General features: G+C 40.3%; 1 protein-coding gene across 1 annotated transcript in view; it reads right to left on the bottom strand.

Moving 5' to 3' along the window:
* Positions 1-8,315: 8,315 nt before the first annotated feature.
* The window catches only part of SELENOK (selenoprotein K), a 57,778-nt gene continuing 55,963 nt past the window's right edge, over positions 8,316-10,130 (bottom strand). Inside the window, exon 5 of the mRNA XM_044077613.1 lies at positions 8,316-8,975. The gene's annotated coding sequence lies outside the window, so the exon portion shown is untranslated. The remainder of the gene's footprint in view (positions 8,976-10,130) is intronic.

The following is a 10,130-nucleotide window of genomic DNA, read 5'->3' as shown; positions in this document are numbered from 1 at the left end:
AGTAATATGTCCTATGCAGAGTGCCTCAAGGCCCTATCCCTGTATTACCCATTCTAAAGACTTAAACCTTGCCTAGGATATAAATAGGACCTGCTGGACAGAGGTACATATCCCAGACACTACCCAGTCTATGGAACAGGCTCCCCATTCATGTGAAGCAGAGTTCCTCCCTAACCTAATTCAAGTGCAACTTGTACATTCATCCCAGGTTTAGCACCTATGTCTGTAATGCAAACAGGTAACCTGTAAATGGTTCATCTTTCAGGCCTATGCTTACACTTATCAAGGGTATCAGAACTGTCAGAGATTTGGGATACATGGCTAGGCTTAAAAAGGCCCTTGTGGTCATTAGCCTAGTAGACACCTAAGAACCTATCAATGGAAGAGACTGGTTGCACAGGACAGTGATAATAGACCCTTTTTCTGTGCCCATACATTTTATTCTAGAATTTTTGGCAAAACTTTTCAATGAAGGAGCTGCTGCAGCCACTATTAGGATTCAGTTGGCAGCAATTTCAAATTTCCATGTAGGAGAAAATGACTCTGGAATTAAATGTCTCACAGACTGTGTAAGGTTTTCTTAAAAGGAACTATGATAAGGCCCCAATACAAAAAAATCCAACTCTGCCCTGCGATCTGAATCTCATCTTGTCAAACATGATCTGTCCTTCCTTTGAATCATCAGCTACATGTAATTTGAAATATCTGTCCTGGAACACTATCCTTTTAGTGGCTATTACTTCGGCCAAAAGAGAGTTTCAGAATTGCAATCTTTTGTCTACCAAGTCCCCATACCTAGTTTTTCATAAGGACAGACAATGCACTAATCTCGCTTTTCTTCCAAAGGTTGTGTTGGAAAGTAATCTCAATCAAATCTACTGAGCTGCAGGTTTTCTTCCCAAACTTTCAAAATAAAGGAGAATATTCACTGTGCTTTTATGTTCAGTTACATTTCTACTTACATAGAACTTCATAAATTAGGAAATCAGATACGCTCTTTGACCTTTTCTAATATCAGAGTAAGAACTAGTCACAAAAGTTACCTATTCCAGGTGGCTTACACTATGTATATCTTACATTTACAATTCTAAGAATAGAGCTCTTCCTAAATATGTTATAGCTCATTTGGCTAGATCAATAGCCACATCTGCAGCTTTCCAAGTTAGATTATCTTTGGATAATATCTGTGCTATAGCAACGTGGGTGAAATCTCATATCTTTATTACTCATTACAAAGTGGATTTGGTGTCTGGGAAGAGAGCCTCTTTTTGGTTCTGAGGAATACACTCCCATGAGCCACCCAAGAGTCAGGTTGCTTGGGATGCAGTCCCATCAGTGAGAATAAAGGTGCGATTGACAACAAATAAAGAATTTATGTACTTACCATAATGTTCCATGTGTGTTACCCACCTCAACCTTTATTCTCACAACCCACCCTCCATATTCCCTGCCTTTTCTCCTGGGAGAACTGGTAGTAATAACTGGGTTTGACAGGTCTCTATAGCCTCAGAAATAATGCTTTGGTTTATTATATATATATATATATATAGACATAAAAGCAAGTATCCTTATATGAGTTGTCAGGGGCAAACAAGATCTGAGAAAGTTAGGGAGTTGCGTCATGGGTAAGAAAGGATGACCATGAGTTATGCTGATGACCTCAAGGTTTTGAAATGACAGATACAATAGACTGGATCCGACCCATCAGTGAAAACAAAGGTCAAGATGGACAACTAACATGGAACATTATGGCAAGTATATAACTTTTTTGTTGTTGCTTCACCTCCTTTGGCTGGCATTTTTTTTTTTTATGATTTTAGCCACCTCAGGCTGCGCTAAGCAAATTTATCCTGCATGCCTCTCTGCTTGCCTTGTACAGTCATAGCTGGATGGGGTTATCACGTGTTGCTAAAATTTCTAACTATTTAATGATGAAATCAGTCTGAGGTTTATATTATACACACAGTATGTTCCCCAATTGCCCATTCCATGGCTTGTCAAATTTATTATTCTGCTTTAAATGCTATAAAAATTTACTATAGATAGGCAGCATGCTAGTGCAGTCACATGCTTACTAATGCTACCACTTGTTTTTAAATCAAATACAGTTGTTAACTCTTCCTATCTTTAAGCCACTGAAGTGGTATGTGCATGTGTGAGAAACCTCTCTCTGGCAATTCTGATTCCAGCTTCTCAATCTAACTTAGGACATACCTAAATAAATTAAGTAAGGTGACAATATACAGCCTTGTTGCATACTTCCTCCAACATGAGAATGATCTTCTTTCTACATCTACTTCTGCAGTTGACAGCACTCTTTATGGTGAAATAAAGAACTTTTCTTCTTTGATTACACATGCACAATCATTCAGAGCTTGACTAGGAATTTCTGATAATTACTTTAACTGCGAATACATCTGGGTAGACCGCTCATTTACTTTCTTCAGTACCCAAATGCAGTCTACATTATTCTAGGTGGATGATGGACAAATGTGGGATTATTTCTGATGTACCTAAATCCATTAAGCTGCATTTCCCAGTGGCCTCCGTTTCAAGTACAGAATCTGGAGTTTTTTGCCCTGGGTCTCTAGATTATGATTGGTTCATAGGAAGTTACTAGGCTAATGGCCCTCGGGCCCTTACAAGCCCAGCCAAGTTTTACCCTTATTTCCACAATCAGCACCTACTGCCCCTGTCCAAGAGGGACACAGGTGTAACCCCTGGGGTGAATTTATGGTTATCCATCCATTTAACTTACAGAGATGCAGCATTTCCAATAAAGCAAGGTCAGAGACCACCTTGCATGCAAGGCAGAGATTGCCTCTGAGTAGTCTGTATGAAACAGAAAAAAGTGAGTCATTTCAGATGATCCACATAGGACAGATGCTGAAGACCTAGAATTTTCCTTGTGAGGAACCTTTGTGGACTCTCCAATTGCTGCAGGTGCTTGGAAAAGTGCATACCAAAAGGGGAGCTGTACTCAATTATTGGCCTGATGATGGAAGATTACAGGGAGGTTATCTTTTTTTTTTTCTGGAGACAATGCCCTTACTTATGAGATGGAGCAACACAGAATGCACTTAACACTGTGGAGACATGGCGGTGAAAGGTGAGGTTGCTGTCAACCTGAGTGCCCAGGTCTCTCATCACTGAGTGAGTATTTAAGGTGTTGCTATTGATGTGGTAGTTAACAGGAGCATCGTCCTTACCGAAAGGGATGATGAAAAAGTATCAAGGCCATGGATTTGGCATTAATCATTTAAGACCCTCTTGGAGGATGTTGACATCATTTGGAGATTCTATGACAGCTCCAATTTGCAGTCATCAACAAACTTTGTCAGCCACAAACCTTGAATTTTTGCTTGTACTTTGGAGAAATAGATTCCACACAGAGGTCCCAAGACTAATCCCTGTGGAACACCACTGGTTACAGGTCTGCTGTTGGAGGTGAATTCTCCTATTCTGACTATGTGGGTTCTATCAGTGAGCCATTTAGTGACCCATCCACGCGTACAAGGGTTGATACCTAGCTGGGTGAGTTTGTCAATGATGCCTAAGTGAGGGATAGTGTCAAATGTCTTTGCTAAGTCTAGGTAGGCTGTATGCACAGACTCTCCTCAGCCTTGGTGACCGTCTCAAAGAAGTCCACCAGGTTTAACAGGCATGATCTCCCTTTGACAACTCCAAACTGAGAAGGGTCAAGTGCTAAGGTCAATGATTATTCGCTCTATGGCCTTGCAGATATCTTTGTTAATAAGGTCCATGAGGATTCGCTCTATGGCCTTGCAGATAAGGCTAGTCAGGTTAATAAGTCTATAGTTCCTGGGGACAGTGAAAGCACCACCTTTTTGCAAGGGAATAATGGAGGCCTTTTTGCATTCAGCTGGGACAAAGCCAGTGCTCAGACTACGATTCAAAAAAAGAGTACCCAGTGGTGTTGCTAATTCTTGTCAGAGCCTCTGGGATGTTATCAGGTCCCACAGATGCTGTGTTCCTAGCCTTAGAAAGGGCATTAACAACCCTGCTCTTTAGAAGTACAAGGTAGGGGACATATGGCAGGGAGGTCATAAGGTACATGTGGTGGGGACAGGGGAGTGAAGTTTTCAAAGAACCTGTCAGCCTATAGCTTAGCTATGTCCACAGACTCAGTACACGAGGTATCATTAACTACCACTTCAGCACAAATCTGGGCCTTTCCTTTTGGCTAGAGATATAACTAAATAACGGCTTATGGTCGTCTTTAGTTGAGGAAGCTAATTTGGATTCATAGTTTGCTTTGGAGGACTTCACAAGAGGTCTTTCTCTCTTGTTTAAGTCGGGAGTGTTTCCAGTTTAGGGCTCGCTCCCTTTTACTCTTAGATAGCAATTTCTTCCTGCTACTGTAAAGCCTGTTAATATCTGCTGCCTGCCAAGCAGATTTGCACTTCCTTGAGAAGCTTGTTTTGGTTCTATCAGGTATGGCTGAATCAATGCAGTTATACAGGTGTTGGTATAACTCTGCATAGTTGCTGGTTCCATTTGAGGGAGTAGGTACAGAGAAGCTATTTATACCATCCCGTAAAAGGTTAAAATTTGCTTTGGAGCAGCTTTTTTAGTTTAGTTGCTTGGGGGGGGGGGGCAGGTGTGATGGTTACTTCAAATGACACGGATTTGTGGTCAGATCCCACCAGACAAGACCTCACAATGGGGGTGCTATAATGGTCCCTCATATTGGTAAGCACTAGATCCAGGATGTTGGCATCTGTTGTGGGGCTGTGAGCCTGCTGGTCCAAGGCATTGGAGCTAAATTCGAGGAACCTTTGGGCAAGTAAGTTTGAACAAGAGTAATTCGTCCAGTCAATGGGTGGGTTAAAATCATCCAAAACCATGGTGTTCAGATGTATTTTGATAGACTCAAGTAGATCCTAATAGGCAGTTAATTGCACCTGAAGTATCTCCAGGGAATCATACTATTTAACCTCCATTTACCTTTAATGAATATTGATACAGCACCTCCTTTAGTTTTTTGGCCTTCAGTTTGCGGTATGAATGTGTGGAAGGAAATTAACCCGGTATGGCTATGGTGCTCTCCACAGCCTTGAACCAGGTCTCCATGACTGCACAAAATGTCTGCATCTTCCATAGTGAGGACTGCTTCCAGTGAGCGCAGTTTCGTGTAAAGACTCCTAGAGTTTAGCAGCATAACCTTGAGGTTGTTTTTAGATGGAGTTTTTACGTTGGGAATTTTGTCCTTGAGACACTGCCTAAGAAAAGGCACTATGGGGGTGACAACAGCCTTAGCCAGTAGCCGAAATCCCAGGGGGTGACAGATGAAGACCATCTCTGGCAAAGCATAGAGGTCTGTTGATAATGTCACCCCAGGTTGAAAGATACTAGATCCCCTCAGAATGACACCAGAAACTAAGCCAATTACTGAAGTCAATCATTTTCGGTTTGTGTTGAGGCATCATACTAGGTGAAGGTAAAATGCTGCTTAAGGCTAGGGACATACCTGCCTGAGATGCAGTCTGAGAGCTCAGTCAGGTCTCTCTTCATATAGTCCAGAGAGGGTACGTCTCAAGTCATTCACACCAACATGAACTATGACAGAGTCATAACAATACCTGTTGTTGAGAAACTTGAGTGCATGTGTGATGTGGTGTATCCTGGCACCTGACAGCTGACCATGACCTTTTCTTTATCCAGCCTGGAGAGAGGGACATCTGTGCATCTCACAATGGAATCACCTATGACCAATAGGTTTGGTCATGTGGTTTGCCTTAAGGGCTTGATGGGTAAGACACTGGTACATGAGCTGTTGCATGTATTGTGTTCTGCAGGGGAAGTTGTGTGTGTAGTTTGCTTGCGTTTGTGAGGTCTCTGGTGAGGACCTCCACATATGTAGGCATGCATGATGTGGGTTTGGGTGGAGTAGGAGGTGAGGTGTGCATGCTGACAACCCACTCATTGTCATATGTACTAAATGGTGTGAGACAGCAGGTATTCAAGGTTCTTAATCTCACAGACATTGAGTTTATGTGGACTAGGAGAAGAGGGTGGTCTGTGAACATGAGGCAGTTGCTACACTGACTCAGGATGCCCATGTCAACCAAGCTGGCTGGGGAAACTGGGAAACTGTCCATCCACTGTGTTAGGTAAATTTATATGGTCAAGAAAAGAGGTCATACTTGGGAATGGCTAGTGGGTGAGAGGTGTGTTGGTATCTCAGAGGCTAGACTGTGTTCCATCAGAGCAGGAACATGAAAAACCTCTGGAAGACCACAAGCTAAGAGCTAAGGGAAAATTTAACAAGCAAAACATCTGCATCTAAACTACCAACTGTGACTACTGCTATGTGGCAGTGCACAATGGCGCACTACATGCAAATAAGTGCAAACACAGGCCTTAAACAAGAGAACCCTTTTAACTCAAGCTAACCAATAAAAAGATCTCTGAGCACTACTCCAATCACCCTTGATAAGATGGGACCCAGACAGCATTCTCCTCCCACAAAGGTGCAGATGGGCCTTCACCTACAAGGATGGCTTGAATTTGATGCTCAGACATTACAAAACAGACCCAGAAACAGCAAACCTGGAAATGGGCTATGCTACAGCTGAACTAGTATACATACAGTAAAATGCAGCAAAAAATCAGTTAAGACAATTCAAAACTGCAAACGCAAATTAAACATGCACTATAATAGCAAAAGCTGGCAGCAAGGAATGGATGCCTCAGATCATTCAGTATCTCAGTGAAGAGCTGGTTTTAGTGCTCAAGTGACACCAAACAGTTTAGATTCAGCAAGTATGAATCTAGTTTGTGCTATAAAATGCAGAAGAACTAGAAATTCAAAGTGCATAAAAATCAGTCACAACAGCAAAAAACAAAATTTCAATAAAGCAGCGATTCTCAACTTAGAAGGTTGAAGGCCACACTCTCCTGCCACAAGAGTCAAAACCACAAGCCTTCCTAATGTAAAACTGGTTTTAGAGCCCAGGTACCAGAACTAAGACACTTCAAAATACAGACGCAATAGGGATTCAACCAGCTATTTCCAGCTTAGAAGGGTGTAGGCTATCCTCCCCTGCCACAAGAGTTTAGACTACGAATCCTCCCAATGCAAAGTACCTGGTTTGGAACACAAGTGCTTAAATCAGAATAAAGACACAGTATAACAGGCACAATAAGCCTTCACCCAGCAATTCCCAGCTCAGAAAGGCAGAGGTCACTTTCCTCCCACAAGAGTGTAGACCGCAAACCTTCTTAATATAAAATAACTGGCCTGAAGCCCAACTCCTTAAACCAAAGCTGAAACGTTTATAAGTGCTATGTCCAGTTAACAAAACAAAAAGTGCAGACCATAGTGCCTTTATATCCTAAGCCTATTACAGGTGACTGCATTAATATACAACAATACCAAGGGTAGGGGGAGGAGTGTACAGTTTTCCATGCAAGTTTATTGGAAGTCAGTACCTTCCTGATTCATGTTCAAAAACACAGCAGTAGGACCTCTGCCTATAAAAAAGCATGCACAGATCACATAATCCAACACATTTCTTCCCAAAAGAAGAGTTGCCCTTCCCATCACTTGTTCTCCCATAGTCCTTACCAGTCCCATGTCACCAGTGTCAGTAGCTGATCTCAGTCACCGGCAATGTAGTTGATTCAATATTCTCTGTCACTCAAAAACATGCTATCCCTAACACATTACTACTATAGTAGGGCTCAAAAAACATGCTATCCCTACACATTACTACTATAGTAGGGCTATAGTTTGCTGAAAGTAAAAGAACTCTTAATAGAATGCTTACATTTTAGAAACAAACTGAATGTGAAGATTTAGAAATCTGTCTGCTGCCACATGGTTAAAATTTTAATTTAACCTGGCAACGTTCTTAGCTACTTGAATCAAAGGGTACCAAAAAGGTACAAAATAAGTAAAATTATGACAACAGACATTTACATTACACAATTTTTTCATTATGTAATATGGAAGTATTCTTTGCACCTACTTATTTTACAATACAACTTGTCAGGCTCAAAAAATAAGATGTACATTTCTAAAACCCAGACCAACAAATGGTACATATGCACCAAAGACAAAAAAAAACATATCTTTACTATACAGTTTTGAATATGTAGCACACAAAACAGTTGGGCAAGACTTCTTCAGTGCTACTGGGACATTTTCAAAACAGATTAGATCTACAGACACAGATTCTGGACTAACTGCATCAAGACTAACTAAACCATCTAAATGGAGTTTTTTCCAGTGATGCATAATTAAAATGTTAGTTTCAGTTATTTAACAAACAATAATATAGTAATAGAAATATTAAGAGGTTTCTTTTTATTTTACAAACCTAAAAACGGTTCCATATAACACCGTAGTTCCAGGCCTAAGCTGAAAACAATGAAAAGGATTTCTGGAAATCATTCTGCCAACTAGATGGAAAATCAGTCTTGTGTGGAAAATGTATTCTGCACACATTACAAAACACCTAACTGCTGAATATTATAAACAAATGGAAATGATTCATACAGTTTTACATCCCATTTAAGTGTAGGTCTTTTCAAGACATACAAAAAGGTAAACTGATCCTGATGCTATTTATATATTTATCACTGGTCTTAAACCACTCTGGCATCAAAAAAGAATTCCTCTGCTAAATAATTTTATATACAGAAAATCAGTTAGCAATGCAGAACTACAAATACATTCACAGCATACTTTTAAAGTATTGAGAGATCAAAGCTATTTGGTGACTATTGACCATCTGTTGAAGTTGCTTATCTGTTGCACTGGCTCCTACAAATAGGTATTCCCAATACAACTTCATTAATCTCTTTTTGAGAGAGCAACACAGTTATGTGGATGCACAAATTCCCAACTGTAATTCAGCGGAACGCTCTACAGACCATCTTTATTGCCCTTTTCACACCTTATGAATATAAGCATCCAAGTGCCTGCCTTCGTGAAAGCAGGCTTTTACCTGTAGAAAAAGAAAAAAGTGCAGCATTATTCTCATTGTTGTACATAAATGCACATTTGCTGTACATAATGCTCCACGCAACATTCATTTAAGTCTAATCAGTTAATAGCTGAAGGGTTCATGCTGTGCTTCGATCCACTACTTTTATTTGCTACATACAATAAGCAGACAACTGAAATAGCCACCACATAGTAATTTCTTTGACAGTATTCATGCTAAAATGCATTAATTTTAAGAAAGTAATTAATGTATAAAAAGAAAGGAAGAAAGAAGCACCCACACATGCACAAAAAGTAAAACATAAGAAAAAACAGAGTTAGCAAGGAAGTAATGTCAGGGTTGGGTTAAGCCTGTTTAAAATGTCCCTGGGTGTTGGCCTCTGTGCAAACGGGGAAGTAAAGTAGGGATTAATAAGACAGGAAATGTTGCACTGGGATTTGAAAAAAATATATATATATATTATTCCCTTTTCTGATGCTTTCTAAATTAGTTCAGATTTAAAAACAATTTACCTATAATTCTACATCAATTTATGTGGGTTGGAAAAAAAATGGCCTGTGACAGACCCCTGAAAACTGTAGCTATAATGTTCAGTGATGTCCTAACAATTTCAATACAAGTGCAAGGAAGCACCATCAATAATGGGCATCCACTGTGCTGTCAAAACACATCACATACCATACCTAGTTAGCCTTCTGGGTAAGAATATGGAAACCTTCAAGCTGTTTTTCTAACTGTTCAAGATTCCTCAGAGGAAGAATAAAGAACCCTCAAAGAAAGATAATCTCTTATAACCTACTGGCTACTGCAGCAATAAGTACTAAACAAGCTGTGTCTTTTCTCAACCACCACCATGCGCACATCTACTGCAACAGTTTCTAAAAGGTGGTTACCCCCCCCCCCCATTAAAAAGAAAAATACCCATTAGGAGCAATCATATTCCATAAGAACTAGCCAAAATAACATTTTAAAATGGGGCTTGGCAAAAGGAGATTAACAGTGAACAAGCCATCTCCAGATTAGGCCCAGCTCTATGGAACAAACTTTCAGATGAACTACAGTTCAATAAGACACCAAGAACACCTCTTCAATAAAGTAGCCTGTAAATCCTTTAATAACAGGTAAATGAAGACTCCACCAGTGGAGGAGCTTACT

The sequence above is a fragment of the Protopterus annectens genome, chromosome 7.part0 (genome assembly GCF_019279795.1).
Source record: "Protopterus annectens isolate FY-2018-M chromosome 7.part0, PAN1.0, whole genome shotgun sequence".
Classification (NCBI taxonomy): domain Eukaryota; kingdom Metazoa; phylum Chordata; order Ceratodontiformes; family Protopteridae; genus Protopterus; species Protopterus annectens.
The sequence above is the reverse complement of the archived record's forward strand: the minus strand, read 5'-3'. Positions and strand labels throughout refer to the sequence as shown.